The sequence below is a fragment of the Lactuca sativa genome, chromosome 5, assembly GCF_002870075.4.
Source record: "Lactuca sativa cultivar Salinas chromosome 5, Lsat_Salinas_v11, whole genome shotgun sequence".
NCBI classification, from domain to species: domain Eukaryota; kingdom Viridiplantae; phylum Streptophyta; class Magnoliopsida; order Asterales; family Asteraceae; genus Lactuca; species Lactuca sativa.
Genome location: NC_056627.2, coordinates 202,418,782 through 202,436,875, shown reverse-complemented (window position 1 = coordinate 202,436,875; position 18,094 = coordinate 202,418,782).

Genomic DNA, 18,094 nt, shown 5'->3' with positions numbered 1-18,094 from the left:
AGCTTTGAGGAAAGAGATTATTTTTAAGATTCTTTGTTCACCATAGACATAAATAGGCTCTTCCCCTTCAATACGAATGCATACCATCTTTTCGTAACAGAAGAGTTCTGCGTGGTTCTTTAACAACCAATCCATGCCTAGAATAATATCGAAGTTGGGCAAGAAGATGGGGATCAAGTTAGCAAGAAAATTATACCTTCAATTTCTATGACACAATCCCTATAGATTTTATCAGCAAGTAATGATATACTTCCCGCAGTATCTATGTGAAATGGTTGCGCAACTGCATAGCAAGCACTTTGAATAGAATGCGCAAATTCATGAGACACAAAAGATCTGAGGCACCGGAATCAAATAACATGTGAGCATGTCTAGAGTTGACAAGAAATGTACCCGTCACAACATTCGGGTCCTCGTGTGCCTCCTCTGTGGTAATCTGGAATGCACGACCCTTAGTGTAACATCCTAAAATTTAAGATAAAGGTCTTAAATTAATTAAGATATTTAAACAAAGGTGGAGTTACATAATTAAATCATTTAAATTATAATTAAATCATTAGTCAATATGAAGATTGCAAAGTTAAAGGTTGAGATGTTAACATTTAAAAGTTAAGGGACCCAAAGTGTCATTTTGGAAAAGTATGTTTGACCAAGGGTTGACTCACCAAGGTTAAATGGATGAGAAATGTTAAGAATGTGATGTTCAAGGACTCATTATGTCAACCTTTTAATCAAATGTGAAAATAAATGAAGAAATGTTAAATTTAGCAAAATATGTAAACTAAAAGGACCAAATATGACAAATCTGAAAATAAGAATGTTTCCTCTTCATTTCAGCCAAACAAAAACGATGGGAGGAGAATAGAGGAGGTTGGATGGCGATTCAAACTCAATAGAAACCCTAGAGGCTGATCTCAATCGTTCTTGGTTCATTTGGTGCAAGTTGTGAAGAAATCAAGTGGTTCAAGGTATAATTTCTTCTCATTTTCACCTAGAATTCGGATTTGTGAAGTGGGTTTAACCCCAATGTCAAATTTAGTTTCTTATAAGGGTTAGGGTTTTGGGTTCTAACCTCCGTTGAGTTTTTTTGATGATCCCAATCTCAATACAATCACCCCATTGATGGATTTGAGGATTTATGTGATAACCCTCATGAACCCTAGAAACCTAAATTAGGGATTTTGCAATTGATGATGAAATTTGAGTGTATTCTATGACATAAATGTTGTTTGATGACATTGAATCCAATTAGAATGCTCAAACGCATAGATGATGGTAGAATCATGTATAAGTTAGGGTTGAAATGGTTTTGGGGACAATATGATGAAACCAATGGAATCCTTTGTAGTTGAGAGATTGATGGGTAAAGGAAGTTCATAATTATGACTGGAAACTCTTAGAATGATTTGAAATCTAAACATAAGGTGTTTCTTGATTCGTAGATTGATATATGGAATAATTTGTCATAAGGGTATTTTGTGAAATCCAGGGATAATTATATGTATATTGACATATAAGAAGCGAATGACATTCATGAACATGAATTGACACTCTATAGATGATAATCAAACATAAACATGAAGGATCTCTTGATCTATAAGCGGTTCTAGTGATTGTTTGGCTATAAGGGTGATTTGGAAACATGGAATGGAGTTGAGGATTCCATTGTTAGTTTATGTATTTACAATGAGATTAGTAAGTGTTTATGTGTTTGACAACATTTATTTAAGTTTTCAATAAGTTAGGAACAAGCCTTGTGAGCTTTGGAATGTTCAAGTGAAACTTGGACTAGTTTACCCTTCTTTTAAACGCTTGAGGATCATCATGATCTTAAGGTTTCAATAAACACTTAATGGATTAAGTGGGGTGTTTTAAGATAATAAAACACCTCGTAAACATGTGTGAGAACCTATACAAATTTTACAAAGTGATTTGGAAAAGGGTCTTCAAGAACTATGCAAAGTATAGTGTTATTTTGAGAAAATTTGAGTTTTGTGTGTGTACAGACAGGGAAACACGACCCGTGTCAATTCAGGCTTTATTGACATGGCCCGTGTCATATAGACTCCAATTTACGCACGGTTTTTGCCTACATTCATATATTTGCATGAGGAATGATTTGAAACAATAAAACTTAGTAATGGAAGTTATGAGGGGTATTTTGGTCATTTTAATGACTTATGTCCATATATGGTGTAGGTATTGTTTGAAGAGGATTGATCTAGGGAAAGGAACTAGAAGAGCATTAGCTAACCTACGTGTGATTGAGGTGAGTACGTGTTGGCATTTTCCCACTTTAGGGTACATGGCAAAATGATTTTATGATAATAAAATGCAATGTTTTGATATATGAAATGTTTTGAAAAGAAAGCATCAAATGTTTTTGGAAATGGTATTTTTAAAGAGTGCCTTAAAGGCAAGATTGTTTTGAAAGAAAAGAATGTTTTGGAAGATCGAATGTTTTGAAAATATGTTTGAAATGTTTTGAAATATAGATGCTTTACTTTTGAAATGGTTTTATGATACTAATGTATGAAATATGTAAAGCATGGAAAGTAATGAAAAGTAATGAAAAGTAATGAAAAGTAATGTAAAGTAATGTAAAGTAATGGAAAGGAATGGGATGTAATGAAAAGAATTAGAAATTAATGAAATGAAAACTACCGGGCCATGATACCTCGTAAGAGGAAATGGAGGAATCTATCGGGGTGACGCCTCCCCTTCGCGAGATAGATGTCCTAATGGAAATGATACCTTAGTGGATTGATTTGTTCTTTCCACCTTGGTCTAGACTTGGGAGTGGTTCCTTTATTGGACGTAGACCCTAAGTATAAAAATGGGAACAGTTTAATACTTGAATTAACATTTAATGATAAAAGAAAATGAAACATGGAAATATGGATTTTAAAATGAAATTAAAGGAAATGAAATGATAAGATATGAAATGATATTTATGACTTGTATGAAATGAGTTTTCCTTAAAAATACTTGAAAATGTTTTATGGTATAAAACTATGTTTTGCAAAGATGAAATGATTTTGGTAAAAATGTGATAAATGTTTTGGGTCATAACCCCACGTAGCTCACGAGACATTATTGTATTATGTATCTCTTTTAATGCCATGTATCTCAGGTTACCTTTAATGAGAGAGGATGATAGATGGAAGTTCGAAGTCAAGTTATAGAGAATGGAGTGGAACTTGATAAGTTCCTTATTATTTTGTATTGATGTAATTCTTATTTGCTTGCTATGGATTTATTGATGCTTAATGGTAGCACCCAATGTTTTAATTTATAAAGGTTTTTGTGGGACCAATTTTTGTTAAATGTTGGATAATACCCGAACATTTTTAAAACCATGGCATTTTAAAGTTTGAAATAATTTGGGGTGTTACAGTTTGGTATCAGAGCCATAGTTTAAGCGAATTAGGATTGGATCATTCCACTCCTAGGTTTAGACTTTTGTTATGTAAAGTGTGAATGAGTCATAGGTTTGCTATGCCTTTATTTAGATAGAATCTTATGCAACAAGTGATAGAAAGGAATTGCCTTGCTAGATGATATGAGGCTTTAGATAAGTTAGGTTAGCTTGTAGAATGCCACATTCAGTGCTTCTGAAGTGAGTAATGGAAGTAAGACTAGTGTACGGAGGATCTAATGTCACACCCCAAAACTGAGAAGGGCGGAAACGTTTTGGGGCGGAGGACGTCATGTAATGTATCGCAACAATGAAAAGTAGTAAACAAGCAACAACATCATCCATTGCATTAATAGTATAATTTTAGTTACAAGTGTGTTCTTTCACAGTATAAGACAACATAATGAATAATCAAAATAAAAGACGAGTCTGGACTGCTCCGTCTTCACAAAACCTGGTCGTCGTACCTGTCTATTTGTGACCTGAGAATACAAGTTATTTTCAAAGCGAGTATCAGCAAAAAAGCTGGTGAATTCATAAGTATTAATGTGTCTTTGATTTGTAAAACATGTAATGAAAGTCTTGACATTGTTTTAAAAGAAAGTTCGTATAAGTATGTAAATGTTTGTAAGTAACGGAAAGCATTTGAATAACCCTAGAAATCCCTATGATCCCTATAAAAGAAGTCTTCTACCAAGACCCTACTCTTTTGAAAGTAGTCTTCTACCAAGACCCTACTGTTTTGAAAGTAGTCTTCTACCAAGACCCTACTGTTTTGAAAGTAGTCTTCTACCAAGACCATACTGTTTTGAAAGTAAGCATCTCTTTAAAGGTGATGGTTTTTCCCTGTTTAACTATTAGTATAAAACTATAGTATACCTCATCGTTTAAGTGTATGAGTCACAATATAAAGGTAATAAGGAAAATAATTATCTATATCAAATGTATCCTACCTCGTCGATCATGTAAATGTGTCACAAAGTAAAGGAAGATATAAAATAATTACCTAAGTATTATCCTTTTGTACTAGGATAACTAACAGTGTTAACTTAAGACATCCATAGATGTACATTTACCTCTATTGCTAACTGCTGGGTGTAGGAATAGTTAGTCCCTTAAAGTATACCTGTAGTGGTATCAACCGAAGACATCCGTAGAAGTGCATTTACCTCTATAGCTAACAGGGGTTCTAGGAATGGTTAATCCCACAAAGTATCCTTTGGAACGAGGATATAAAGTCCAATCTATCTCGTCGATTATGTGATTGCATCACAAAATAAAGATAAGAAGGAGAATTATATAAGAGTATCTACACATAATATGTAGAAGTAACTCATCATATAACATTTACATAAAAGTATTCATGTAAACGTACTCATGTAAGCGTCTCTATGTAAACGTAATTTGTCACACCCCGAAAACCAAAGGCGGAAACATTTCCGGGGTTGACTCCACGTTGAGTATCAAATCCAATGCACATAGTAAGTATAGTAAAACAACAATTACATTACATAATAAAGTTTTACAGTTATTTCAAAAGTAAAGTTTGTACAGTTGTGAAACATAGTATATATAGACAAATTGAAACGGGTCTTCATGTACTCCGTCTTCTGATCAAAAGAAATCTTCGGGTACCTGTTCTAACGCTGACCTGAGAACACAAGCGGTTTGAAAATCAGCATAATGCTGGTGAGTTCATAAACGATTTTTGTTTGTGAACATGTTTCGAGTTTCCTTTCTATTTCTGAAATGTTATATGCACCAAGAAAATCCCATATTTTCTTAATAGTTGGTTATTGTTTCACAAATGTAAGGTATAGTAAGTTTGTACACTGAAAACATGTTTATTCATGTGAAAATGTATAGTTGGTTATCTGACTGGTTAAACTGTTCTGTTTACTTATCATGTGTTACCAGGAAAGTCGCATACTTTCCTTATTGTATGTTACAAATTGTAAAAGATGTAATGTTATCCAGTTTGTTACTCTTTCTAGTTAGGTAACTGTTACCCAGAAAAGCCCCATGCTTTCCTGCATGTTGGTTTCAAATGTAAACGATGTTAAAGATGTAAAAGATGTAATTGTGATTGGTTTCCATGTTTTCCCCAGGAAAATCCCGTACTTTCCTGAATGTTAGTTACAGTATGTGAAAGATGTGAAAGATGTAAAAGATGTATAAAGTGATTCATTATTACTATAAGTAAATATCTGTTATCCTAATCGCGAGTTCCATAACCATACAATAGACTAAAACCTGTGGCAATAAGTAGTCCACATGTGGCAATAAGTCGTTCACATACTTATGACTTTCGTCACCCTTGAACCATTTCGGTTCGGCTGTAGCTAGCAGCCAGGTGTGGGGTAGTCAGCCCCGTATAGATCTATACACTCAAGTCACGCTCTCTAAATACAAGAGATTCTGGTTATGGGTGTAGTCCTCCACTCGCGTATCTCGGTGGAGTGTTCTCCGAGGACGTGTCTCCAATCATACAGGATTAACAAATTTACTAGTAATAATATGATAGTCCTCCACTCGTGTATGTGTGTGGAGTCTTACCGAAGACAAAACAGTGTACAGGTATTATGTTCAAATGTTTAATGTCATGCTTTTAACTGATAAAAGGTGGAAAAACCATTTGTGAAATATATGCAAAACATAACAGTTTAAAGGCCTATTTCACAAATACAGGTTACGTGATCTGTATGTTCAATCTGTTATCAGTTGTGGTAATCAGTTATGAAAGCATATGAAATATGAAACACACATTTAAAAACATATTCTGAGTACAAGAATTCCCTTGTACTTTGCTTGTGTTCCCCCCCTGAAAACAGTGAAAACAGTGAAAAAGGGTAGGGGTATGAACTCACCGGACTCGGAAACGTGTTGGTTTTGAATGCTAGACGTTAGTTCGGGGTTTGATTATTCGCGATGTCCCTATGTAAAATGAAATAATGTCCATATATATACAATTAGGGATACATTCAGTAATCATATGGAACATTACACTCCAATGAGGTTAAACACCTTAAAACGAGCGTTTGGAGTGACCCGGGTGACATCTTCGGACGTGTAATGGCACTAGGGACTTGGGACTTGAGTTTACTCCCCAAGAGTAAACATTTTAAAGAGTTTACAACCATTGAACATACACATACATGAGTTTACGGCCGTAAACTCATGTGGGTGTGGTTTTGGGTGTTTAAATGGCTTAAATGGACATGGGGGATTGTTGGAATGGATTTCTAAAATGCCATGGAATTAATTGAATGAAATTATAACACTTAAAAAGGAGTTTACGGCCATACCATAGGAGTTTACGGCCGTAAACTCACCTATGGCCAAGGAAAATTGATTTGAGCTTCAAAGGACAATCACATGTGATTCTAGTTAATTTTCCAAGCTTTGTCATGAATTTAAACATCATTTTGCATACATTTAGGAGTTTATGGCCTAGAGGCATGTTCTAAGGCCGTAATCTCTATGATACTCCAAGAAAAGTTAGTTTTTGATGCTTCAAACAATCACATGTGATACTAAAAATTTGAACAAGCCATTTGGGGTGGTTTAATGCATCATTTGACAAGGTTTTATGAGTTTACGGCCAAGGGTATGCTCCTAGGCCGTAAACTCTTGTAAATGATACTTTTGATATGTTTCAAACCCTTAAGCTATTTTTAGATGCATCTAGATTTTACCACAAGGCCATTGGTTGAGTTTCAAGGCATTTGGACAAGTTTTAAGGCTCTAAATCCCCAATTAAGAGGAGTTTACGGCCCAAGAATACGTCTTGGCCGTAAACTCTCTTTTGTCCCCCAAAAATCATGTTTAAGGTGTTTAGATGCTAAAACCAATGTCCCACAAGTCATATCTAAGTCCCAACTATGATTTGGAAGGGTTAATTGGCTCAAAAACCCTTTGAATATGAGTTTACGGCCCAAGAATGTGTCTTGGCCGTAAAATCACTTTTGTCACTTAAAATCAATGTTTTAATTGTTGTAAGTCCCTTCCATTAAGTCATTAAGCCATTACTAATGTCTAACATTGCTTAGGAGGGGGTTTTAGGGCTTAAAAACCCCATTGATAGGAGTTTACGGCCCAAGCTAGTTCCTTGGCTGTAAACTCATGTTCTTGGTCCCAAATCACAAATTAAACACAAAATTGAAGGCTAAAGAGGTTGAATAACAAGTTAGGGGTGTTACCTCTTTGATTTCAAGCATTAATTCTTTGTTTTGGACCTTGATTTTGGGTTGAGGAGAGAGGTTGTGAGTGTTTAATGGTAAATTGACCAAAGGCTTCAAATGGAGTCTTAAACACGTTTATATAGTGTTTAAGTTTTGGACACGGAGGAATTCTACCTGATACCGGCGTTAGACGAGGCTTTTGGTCGTACCCGATTGAGTTACCGTAACCCGATACGGTAATTTCTAGAAATATTCCGATCACTAAAGTTGGGTGTTAAAATGATTTCTAAATGTATTAAGACACCCATTAAGTCATTTTAAATGTGTACTAATAAATGACTTAATTATACGGAAGATCGGAAATCGAATTAGGAATGACGATTGGTTGCGCGAATTGGACTACGAAAGAGTTACAATAATTGATACGGAAATTTCGGGTTGTTACATTATCCCCCCGTTAAAGGGAATTTCGTCCCGAAATTCAAAGTTTAAAACACAAGACAAGATACAAATCATGGATCAGAAAAGAGTTGTGGATACTTCTGTTTCATTGAATCTTCCCATTCCCAAGTGAATTCCGGTCCCCGCTTGGCATTCCAGCGAACTTTCACTAACGGGATGCGACTTTGTTTTGTACGTTTGACTTCTCGATCCATGATTTCAATCGGCTCCTCCATAAAGTTAATGTTTTCATTGATCTCGATCTCGTCTAAGGGAATTGTTAGGGTTTCATCGGATAGGCACTTTTTGAGATTTGAAACATGGAAGACAGGATGAATGTTACTGAGTTCATGAGGTAAATGAAGTTTATAGGCAACTGGACCGATCCTGGAGAGGATCTCAAAGGGTCCAATGTACCTTGGATTAAGTTTCCCACGCTTACCAAAGCGTACAGTGCCTTTCCAGGGCGAGACTTTTAACAGAACACGGTCTCCAACCTGGAATTCTAGTGGTTTCCGACGATTATCAGCGTAACTCTTTTGACGATCACGTGAGGCTTTCAGTCGGTTACGGATTTGAATGATCTTTTCGGTGGTTTCGCGGATGATTTCAGGACCAGTGAGAGCACTGTCGGGGACTTGACTCCTGGCTAACTGTGTATCCCCCACCTCGGCCCAGCACAGAGGGGATCTGCACTTACGACCGTATAGGGCTTCGAACGGAGCAGCCCTAATGCTGGTGTGGTAACTGTTGTTGTACGAGAATTCGATCAAGGATAGATGTGTATCCCACGACTTTCCAAAGTCAATGACACATGCCCTAAGCATGTCCTCCAGGGTTTGGATTGTTCTCTCACTCTGTCCATCGGTCTGAGGATGATATGCCGTGCTCATATCTAGTTTGGTTCCAAGGGCTTTCTGAAGGGATTGCCAGAATCTGGAGGTAAACCTGTTATCTCGATCAGAGATAATGGATACAGGTACACCGTGTAGACGTACTACCTCCTGGATGTAGATTCGCACAAGTCTTTCCATCTTTTATGATTCTTTAATTGGAATGAAGTGAGCGGATTTTGTCAAACGATCAACAATTACCCAAATGGTATCGTACCCACTAGAACACTTGGGTAGTTTGGTGATGAAGTCCATGGTAATCATCTCCCATTTCCACTCGGGGATCTCGGGTTGTTGGAGCAGACCTGAAGGTTTCTGATGTTCGACTATGACTTTGGCGCAAGTTAAGCACTTGCCCATGAATGTAGCTATCTCAGCTTTCATGTTTGGCCACCAGTATTGTTTCTTGAGATCCAAGTACATCTTGTCAGAACCTGGGTGAACAGAGTGTTTGGTTTTGTGCGCTTCTTCCATGACTATTTCCCTGAAACCTCCGGATTTGGGAATCCAGATTCGATTCATGAAACAGTGAACTCCGTCACCTCTGATCTCAAGTTTCTTTTCCATCCCTCTCAAGGTTTCATCTGACATGTTCTCAGGTTTGAGGGCTGTTAACTGGGCTTTTCGGATTTGTATGGGTAAGTTGGAATGGATGGTCATCGTCTGGTTCTTCACTTTGTGGCCTGCACTATCCTTTCGGCTAAGGGCATCTGCTACCACATTGGCCTTGCCGGGGTGGTAACGGATTTCACACTCATAATCACTGAGTAATTCTACCCATCGCCGTTGCCTCATGTTTAAGTCTTTCTGATTAAAGATGTGTTGTAGTCTCTTGTGATCAGTGAAGATTGTGCACTTGGTTCCGTAGAGATAATGTCTCCAAATATTCAATGCAAAGACTACGACTCCTAGTTCCAAGTCATGTGTAGTATAGTTGACCTCGTGTGCTTTCAACTGTCTTGAGGCGTAGGCAATCACCTTTCCTCTTTGCATAAGCACACAGCCTAAACCTTGATTAGACGCATCACAGTAGACGACGAAATCCTCTGTCCCTTCGGGCAGAGACAGAACAGGCACGCTGCATAAGGCTTTCTTCAATGTTTGGAATGCAGTTTCTTGTTTATCACTCCAACAAAAGGGTACACCTTTCTGTGTTAGAGTGGTTAAAGGTTTGGCGATTTTGGAAAAGTTCTGAATGAATCGTCGATAGTAGCCGGCGAGACCCAAGAATTGGCAAATTTCTGTGGGTGTTTACGGTGCCGACCAATTCTCTATTGCTTTAATTTTGGAAGGATCTACATGAATACCCTCCCCGCTTACCACGTGACCGAGGAAAGTTACCTTCCGTATCCAGAATTCACATTTGGAAAATTTCGCGTATTGTTTTTCGGATCTAAGGGTCTCCAATACTAGCCTCAAGTGTTGCTTGTGGTCTTTTTCGCTTCGGGAGTAAACGAGGATGTCGTTAATGAACACGATGACGAATTTGTCTAAGAAGGGACGGCACACCCGGTTCATCAGGTCCATGAACACAGCCGGTGCATTGGTTAGACCGAAGGGCATCACTACGAACTCGTAGTGTCCATACCGAGTCCTAAAAGCTGTCTTGGAAACATCATTTTCCTGGACTCGTAATTGATGGTACCCTGACCGAAGATCTATCTTAGAAAAGTAGCTGGCTCCCTGAAGTTGATCGAAGAGGTCATCTATTCGTGGAAGAGGATATCGGTTCTTAACGGTCAACTTGTTCAGTTCACGATAGTCGATACACATCCGAAAGGATCCATCTTTCTTCTTGACAAACAGAACCGGAGCTCCCCAGGGTGAGGAACTCGGTCTAATGAATCCTTTACTGAGCAACTCATTGAGTTGACTGGATAACTCCTGCATTTCTGCCGGAGCTAAGCGATACGGAGATTTTGCTACGGGAGTAGCTCCAGGAATTAGGTCAATACGGAACTCGACCTGACGTTCGGGAGGAATTCCTGGAAGTTCTTCGGGAAACACATCGGGAAAGTTACAGACTTCGGGGATGTTCGCGAGGTCCCTAACTTCTTGTTTCTCGTTGATCACATGAGCTAAGAATACAACGCACTCCTTTCGAAGGAGCTTTCGAGCTTTGATGCAAGAAATGATATGAAGATTGGAACTGGGTTTATCGCCATAGATTACGAGAGTTTGATCCGAAGGATGATTGAGACGGATAGCTTTTTCGTAACAAAGAATGTCAGCATGATTGGGACTCAACCAATCCATGCCAATGATAACATCAAAGCTCTTAATGGAAACGGGCATGAGATCTATAGGAAATGAGTGATCGTTTAAGGTAAGCGTACAACCTATGAATACATCGTTAGCGCTTTCTTTCTCACCGTTAGCCATCTCGACGGTAAACGTTTCAGTTAGTGGTTGAGGATTTGGTTTTAGATTATGTTTGAATGCATGACTAACAAAACTCCTTTCAGCACCCGAATCGAAAAGAATACTAGCATATGAGTTGTCGAGAAGGAACGTACCCGAAACAACAGTGAGATCAGCAACTGCTTCCTCCCGTCCCATGGTTAGAATCTTTCCAGTGTTATCAGCAGTTGACTTCTTGGGACAGTTCCTTTTAAAGTGCCCAACTTCTCCACAGTTGTAGCAGGCTTGACTAACACTTGCTCCAGATGATTGGTTGGCTGATTGGGTAGAAGTTCTGCAGAATCGAACTGTGTGCCCTTTCTTACCACAGTTGGTGCAGGACAATTCTCGGCAGGGACCAGGATGATGATGGTATTTACACTTGTCACACAGAGGGAGGTTACCAGCATATTTACTGGTAGGAGTTGAGGCTGTGGATCCCATGACAGAAACAGCAGCAACAGGGGTAGTAGTAGCAGCATGGACAGCTACCGTCTGTTGTTTCTTGGAAGATCCTTGAGAAGATTGACCCTTCTTCTTCTTCCAGAATTTCCTCTTTTCACCACGCCTTTGAGTCGGCTCAGAAGTGGTAGTGATTTCCTTAACATCGTCGCTGTGATCAATCAGAATTTGAGCTAAAGTCTTGGCATTATCATAAGTATCCGGACGAGCAGCCAAAACATGACTCTTTGTCGGTTGAGATAACCCCCAAACGAACCTTTCGATCTTTTTGTTTTCAGGAGTGACTAATCCCGGGCAGAGAAGTGCGAGATCATCAAATCGGGAAGTATATGCAGCAATGTCGGAACCTTTCATCTTCAAGTTCCAGAGCTCGTGCTCTAATTTCTGCATTTCGCCACGGGGGTAGTACTCGGCAATGAGAAGTTCTTTCATGGCCTCCCAGCCCATGGCATTGGCTACGGGTAAGGTTAGAGATTTGACTCGGCCATTCCACCAAGTCAAGGCTTTATCAGCGAAGGTACAAGCCGCAAATTTAAATTTATCAGACTCTGCACAAGCACAGATTTCGAAGATGGACTCGATTTTCTCGAACCATCGGGATAAGGAAATGACACCTCCAGCGCCATTAAAGGATGTTGGTTTCGTGTTCATGAAATCCGTATAGGAACTCCCTCTTTGGTGTCCCTGACTACCTTCAGGGTTTTGAGATTGAGGACCTCCTCCTGAACCACTAGGGTTTATTTGCGACATAGCTGCTACCATTGCAGCTGTCATCATCGTCTGGAGTGATGCTAGGTCAAACTGGGGAGGGGGTGGCGGCGAAGAGGGATTGTCGTTGTTCTTTGAGCTGGGTCTCTTTCGGGGAGGAATCTTGATCTAATAAGATCAAGAAAAAAAAGAGGATGGTAAGTCCTCTACATTGAATCGATAGATATGACAGTTATATGATTCGAGTAAGCGATAAAGCAGGAAAAAGTTATCGAATAGATAATTTATCGCTAAGAATAATCACAGAAAGTCACTCGAATAAGGATTACTACAGAGGATTGGAATTGAGAAATACTCCCATAGTATTTCATGAATTGTTTACGACAATGATTCGATGTTTGGGATATTAGGGTAAGTTTTAGGCATGCCGCATACCACAGTCACTCCCAAGCACATGTTGGCCGTGTCTCGAATGAATATAGTTGGTTAGGCTATATTGACCCTAGACACGACTACATAACTGCCCAGGTTTAACCATAGTACACAACACCCAATTACTTATGTTCGGTTCTACTTGTGGTTACGGATGACGACGGTTCGGTATACTTGTATACTTTTGAAAATACTTGTAGTTTGAAGATACTTTTAATTCAGAGCACTTAGGCCCTTTATTGTTTGTAGTTTTATACTATGTAAGGTTTGGCATACTTCATTCACTATAAACAAGGGCTCTGATACCAATCTCTGACACCCCGAAAACCGAAGGCGGAAACATTTCCGGGGTTGACTCCATGTTGAGTATCAAATCCAATGCACATAGTAAGTAAAGTAAAACAACCATTACATTACATAATAAAGTTTTACAGTTATTTCAAAAGTAAAGTTTGTACAGTTGTGAAACATAGTATATATAGACAAAATGAAACGGGTCTTCATGTACTCCGTCTTCTGATCAAAAGAAATCTTCGGGTACCTGTTCTAACGCTGACCTGAGAACATAAGCGATTTGAAAATCAGCATAAAGCTGGTGAGTTCATAAGCGATTTTTGTTTGTGAACATGTTTCGAGTTTCCTTTCTGTTTCTGAAATGTTATATGCACCAAGAAAATCCCATATTTTCTTAATAGTTGGTTATTGTTTCACAAATGTAAGGTATAGTAAGTTTGTACACTGAAAACATGTTTATTCATGTGAAAATGTATAGTTGGTTATCTGACTGGTTAAACTGTTCTGTTTACTTATCATGTGTTACCAGGAAAGTCCCATACTTTCCTTATTGTATGTTACAAATTGTAAAGATGTAATGTTATCCAGTTTGTTACTCTTTCTAGTTAGGTAAGTGTTACCCAGAAAAGCCCCATGCTTTCCTGCATGTTGGTTTCAAATGTAAACGATGTTAAAGATGTAAAAGATGTAATTGTGATTGGTTTCCATGTTTTCCCCAGGAAAGTCCCGTACTTTCCTGAATGTTAGTTACAGTATGTGAAAGATGTGAAAGATGTAAAAGATGTATAAAGTGATTCATTATTACTATAAGTAAATCTCTGTTATCCTAATTGCGAGTTCCATAACCATACAATAGACTAAAACCTGTGGCAATAAGTAGTCCACATGTGGCAATAAGTCGTTCACATACTTATGACTTTCGTCACCCTTGAACCATTTCGGTTCGGCTGTAGCTAGCAGCCAGGTGTGGGGTAGTCAGCCCTGTATAGATCTATACACTCAAGTCACGCTCTCTAAATACAAGAGATTCTGGTTATGGGTGTAGTCCTCCACTTGCGTATCTCGGTGGAGTGTTCTCCGAGGACGTGTCTCCAATCATACAGGATTAACAAATTTACTAGTAATAATATGATAGTCCTCCACTCGTGTATGTGTGTGGAGTGTTACCGAAGACAAAACAGTGTACAGGTATTATGTTCAAATGTTTAATGTCATGCTTTTAACTGATAAAAGGTGGAAAAACCATTTGTGAAATATATCCAAAACATAACAGTTTAAAGGCCTATTTCACAAATACAGGTTACGTGATCTGTATGTTCAATCTGTTATCAGTTGTGGTAATCAGTTATGAAAGCATATGAAATATGAAACACACATTTAAAAACATATTCTGAGTACAAGAATTCCCTTGTACTTTGCTTGTGTTCCCCCCTGAAAACAGTGAAAACAGTGAAAAAGGGTAGGGGTATGAACTCACCGGACTCGGAAACGTGTCGGTTTTGAATGCTAGATGTTGGTTCGGGGTTTGATTACTCGCGATGTCCCTATGTAAAATGAAATAATGTCCATATATATACAATTAGGGATACATTCACTAATCATATGGAACATTACACTTCAATGAGGTTAAACACCTTAAAACGAGCGTTTGGAGTGACCCGGGTGACATCTTCGGATGTGTAATGGCACTAGGGACTTGGGACTTGAGTTTACTCCCCAAGAGTAAACATTTTAAAGAGTTTACAACCATTGAACATACACATACATGATTTTACGGCCGTAAACTCATGTGGGTGTGGTTTTGGGTGTTTAAATGGCTTAAATGGACATAGGGATTGTTGGAATGGATTTCTAAAATGCCTTGGAATTAATTGAATGAAATTATAACACTTACAAGGGAGTTTACGGCCATACCATAGGAGTTTATAGCCGTAAACTCACCTATGGCCAAGGAAAATTGATTTGAGCTTCAAAGGACAATCACATGTGATTCTAGTTAATTTTCCAAGCTTTGTCATGAATTTAAACATCATTTTGCATACATTTTGGAGTTTACGTCCTAGAGGCATGTTCTAAGGCCGTAAACTCTATGATACTCCAAGAAAAGTTAGTTTTTGATGCTTAAAACAATCACATGTGATTCTAAAAATTTGAACAAGCCATTTGGGGTGGTTTAATGCATCATTTGACAAGGTTTTATGAGTTTACGGCCAAGGGTATGCTCCTAGGCCGTAAACTCTTGTAAATGATACTTTTGATATGTTTCAAACCCTTAAGCTATTTTTAGATGCATCTAGATTTTACCACAAGGCCATTGGTTGAGTTTCAAGGCATTTGGACAAGTTTTAAGGCTCTAAATCCCCAATTAAGAGGAGTTTACGGCCCAAGAATATGTCTTGGCCGTAAACTCTCTTTTGTCCCCTAAAAAGCATGTTTAAGGTGTTTAGATGGTAAAACCAATGTCCCACAAGTCATATCTAAGTCCCAACTATGATTTGGAAGGGTTAATTGGCTCAAAAACCCTTTGAATATGAGTTTATGGCCCAAGAATGTGTCTTGGCCGTAAACTCACTTTTGTCACTTAAAATCAATGTTTTAATTGTTGTAAGTCCCTTCCATTAAGTCATTAAGCCATTACTAATGTCTAACATTGCTTAGGAGGGGGTTTTAGGGCTTAAAAACCCCATTGATAGGAGTTTACGGCCCAAGCTAGTTCCTTGGCCGTAAACTCATGTTCTTGGTCCCAAATCACAAATTAAACACAAAATTGAAGGCTAAAGAGGTTGAATAACAAGTTAGGGGTGTTACCTCTTTGATTTCAAGCCTTAATTCTTTGTTTTGGACCTTGATTTTGGGTTGAGGAGAGAGGTTGTTAGTTTTTAATAGTAAATTGACCAAAGGCTTCAAATGGAGTCTTAAACACGTTTATATAGTGTTTAAGTTTTGGACACGGAGGAATTCTACCCGATACCGGCGTTAGACGAGGCTTTTGGTCGTACCCGATTGAGTTACCGTAACCCGATACGGTAATTTCTAGAAATATTCCGATCACTAAAGTTGGGTGTTAAAATGATTTCTAAATGTCTTAAGACGCCCATTAAGTCATTTTAAATGTGTACTAATAAATGACTTAATTATACGGAAGATCGGAAATCGAATTTGGAATGACGATTGGTTGCGCGAATTGGACTACGAAAGAGTTACAATAATTGATAAGGAAATTTCGGGTTGTTACATAATCATGTAAGTGTATCAATGTAAACGTATTCATGTAAGCGCATCTATGAAAATGTACTCATGTAACATGTAAGGTACTAGTATAGACTCATGAATGAAATGACTCTTATGTGATTCCCTGTACTTGGAATGGTAAGTGGTATCTCCTAACTATACCTATAATAGTTACTAACCATGTACGTGTATAACTTGAAGTATGCCTTTGGTATCCAAAGGTACTGAATTGACTGAGGAAACTTTTATGTCTCTATATGTATACATGATATATAACTGATAGTTAAACGACGTTCGGACGGATACCCGATACCCTACCAGACCACATCCCAATGGGGAAAAGGAAATAAATCGGGTTAGCCTTCCTAAGACCTTTAAACATTATTTATATAACTATACATATACATGCATGCAATTGACAATATAAAAGCATATAAGGAGTTTTTATAAAACCTTTGAAAAAGATTAATACCTAAGAAAAGATCGACTTGATGTCAGTCTATAAAACGGTTTGAAAGTATTTGCTTGACAAAACAGTTTAAGTATAAAGGAACCTTTGTTTGAAACACAAACGTAACAGGGTTTTGAAATGAACATACAGTGTTTAGTAAACAGTTTAATAAAGTGTTTTTAACACCTAAAAACGTTTAAGATAAACATTTGAAGAAATCTGATTGGTAAAACAGTTAACGTAAAGTAAAGCCATTGGCATGTTAATTATTAATCACATGTGATTGATATAATAACTAAACATGATTCAACTTGTATTCCCCCATAAATCATTTATAAACATTTAAAAACATTGAAAAGGTTAATTCAAGGGGTATAAACTCACCTGTAGATGGTGGTTTGGATGAACTGAAGATGTAGGATTGCTAAGTGTCAAGTGAAGACTTGAACACACTCTATGATCCTAGTTAACATATAATATAACATATATGTATCCAATTAGTCTTTAAACAACTAATAAACAAAGTTAAGACACCCTAGGACATGATAAACACCTTATACAAGTGTTATAAGTCCCAAGGATTGCTTCTAAGTGTTGTAGGGAAAGGCTAGTATGTTTGGGGTTCAAGGAAAACTCCATAAAAGAGTTTACGGTTTTATGGTCACTAACAAAAGAGTTTACATTCGTAAACCCTTAAGTTTACGGCCGTAAGCTCACCTACTTTTGACCATTTGTTGTTTGAAGCCTTAAAAGTCCCTAGAAGCTTTTATACTTGAAGTATGTGACTCTAGAAGGAACTAGGGCACCATTTCACTCCTATTTGGAGTTTACGGTCCCTAAACCATTTTCCTTTGAGTTTAATACCGTAAACTCATAAGGTGTATGGTATTTTGGGGGTTTTCAAGTCCTTAGTTCATCAAAGAATGGATCCAAGTTAGTTACTAAGGCATAGGAAGGAGTATGGGTCTTTTATACAACCTTTGGGGAGTTTACGGTTTTGGGAGATCCCCAAACCGTAAACCCCTATAAATGGGGCAACTTGGTGATTTTTATGTGCTAAACACATCAAGGGAAGGTTCCATACTCGTTTCTAAGCATAAGGAAAGAGTTGGGAGCACTTTGTCACCCAAATTAGGGTTTACGGTCCAAGAAGATCTTGGGCCGTAAACTCGTTTTTATAGGG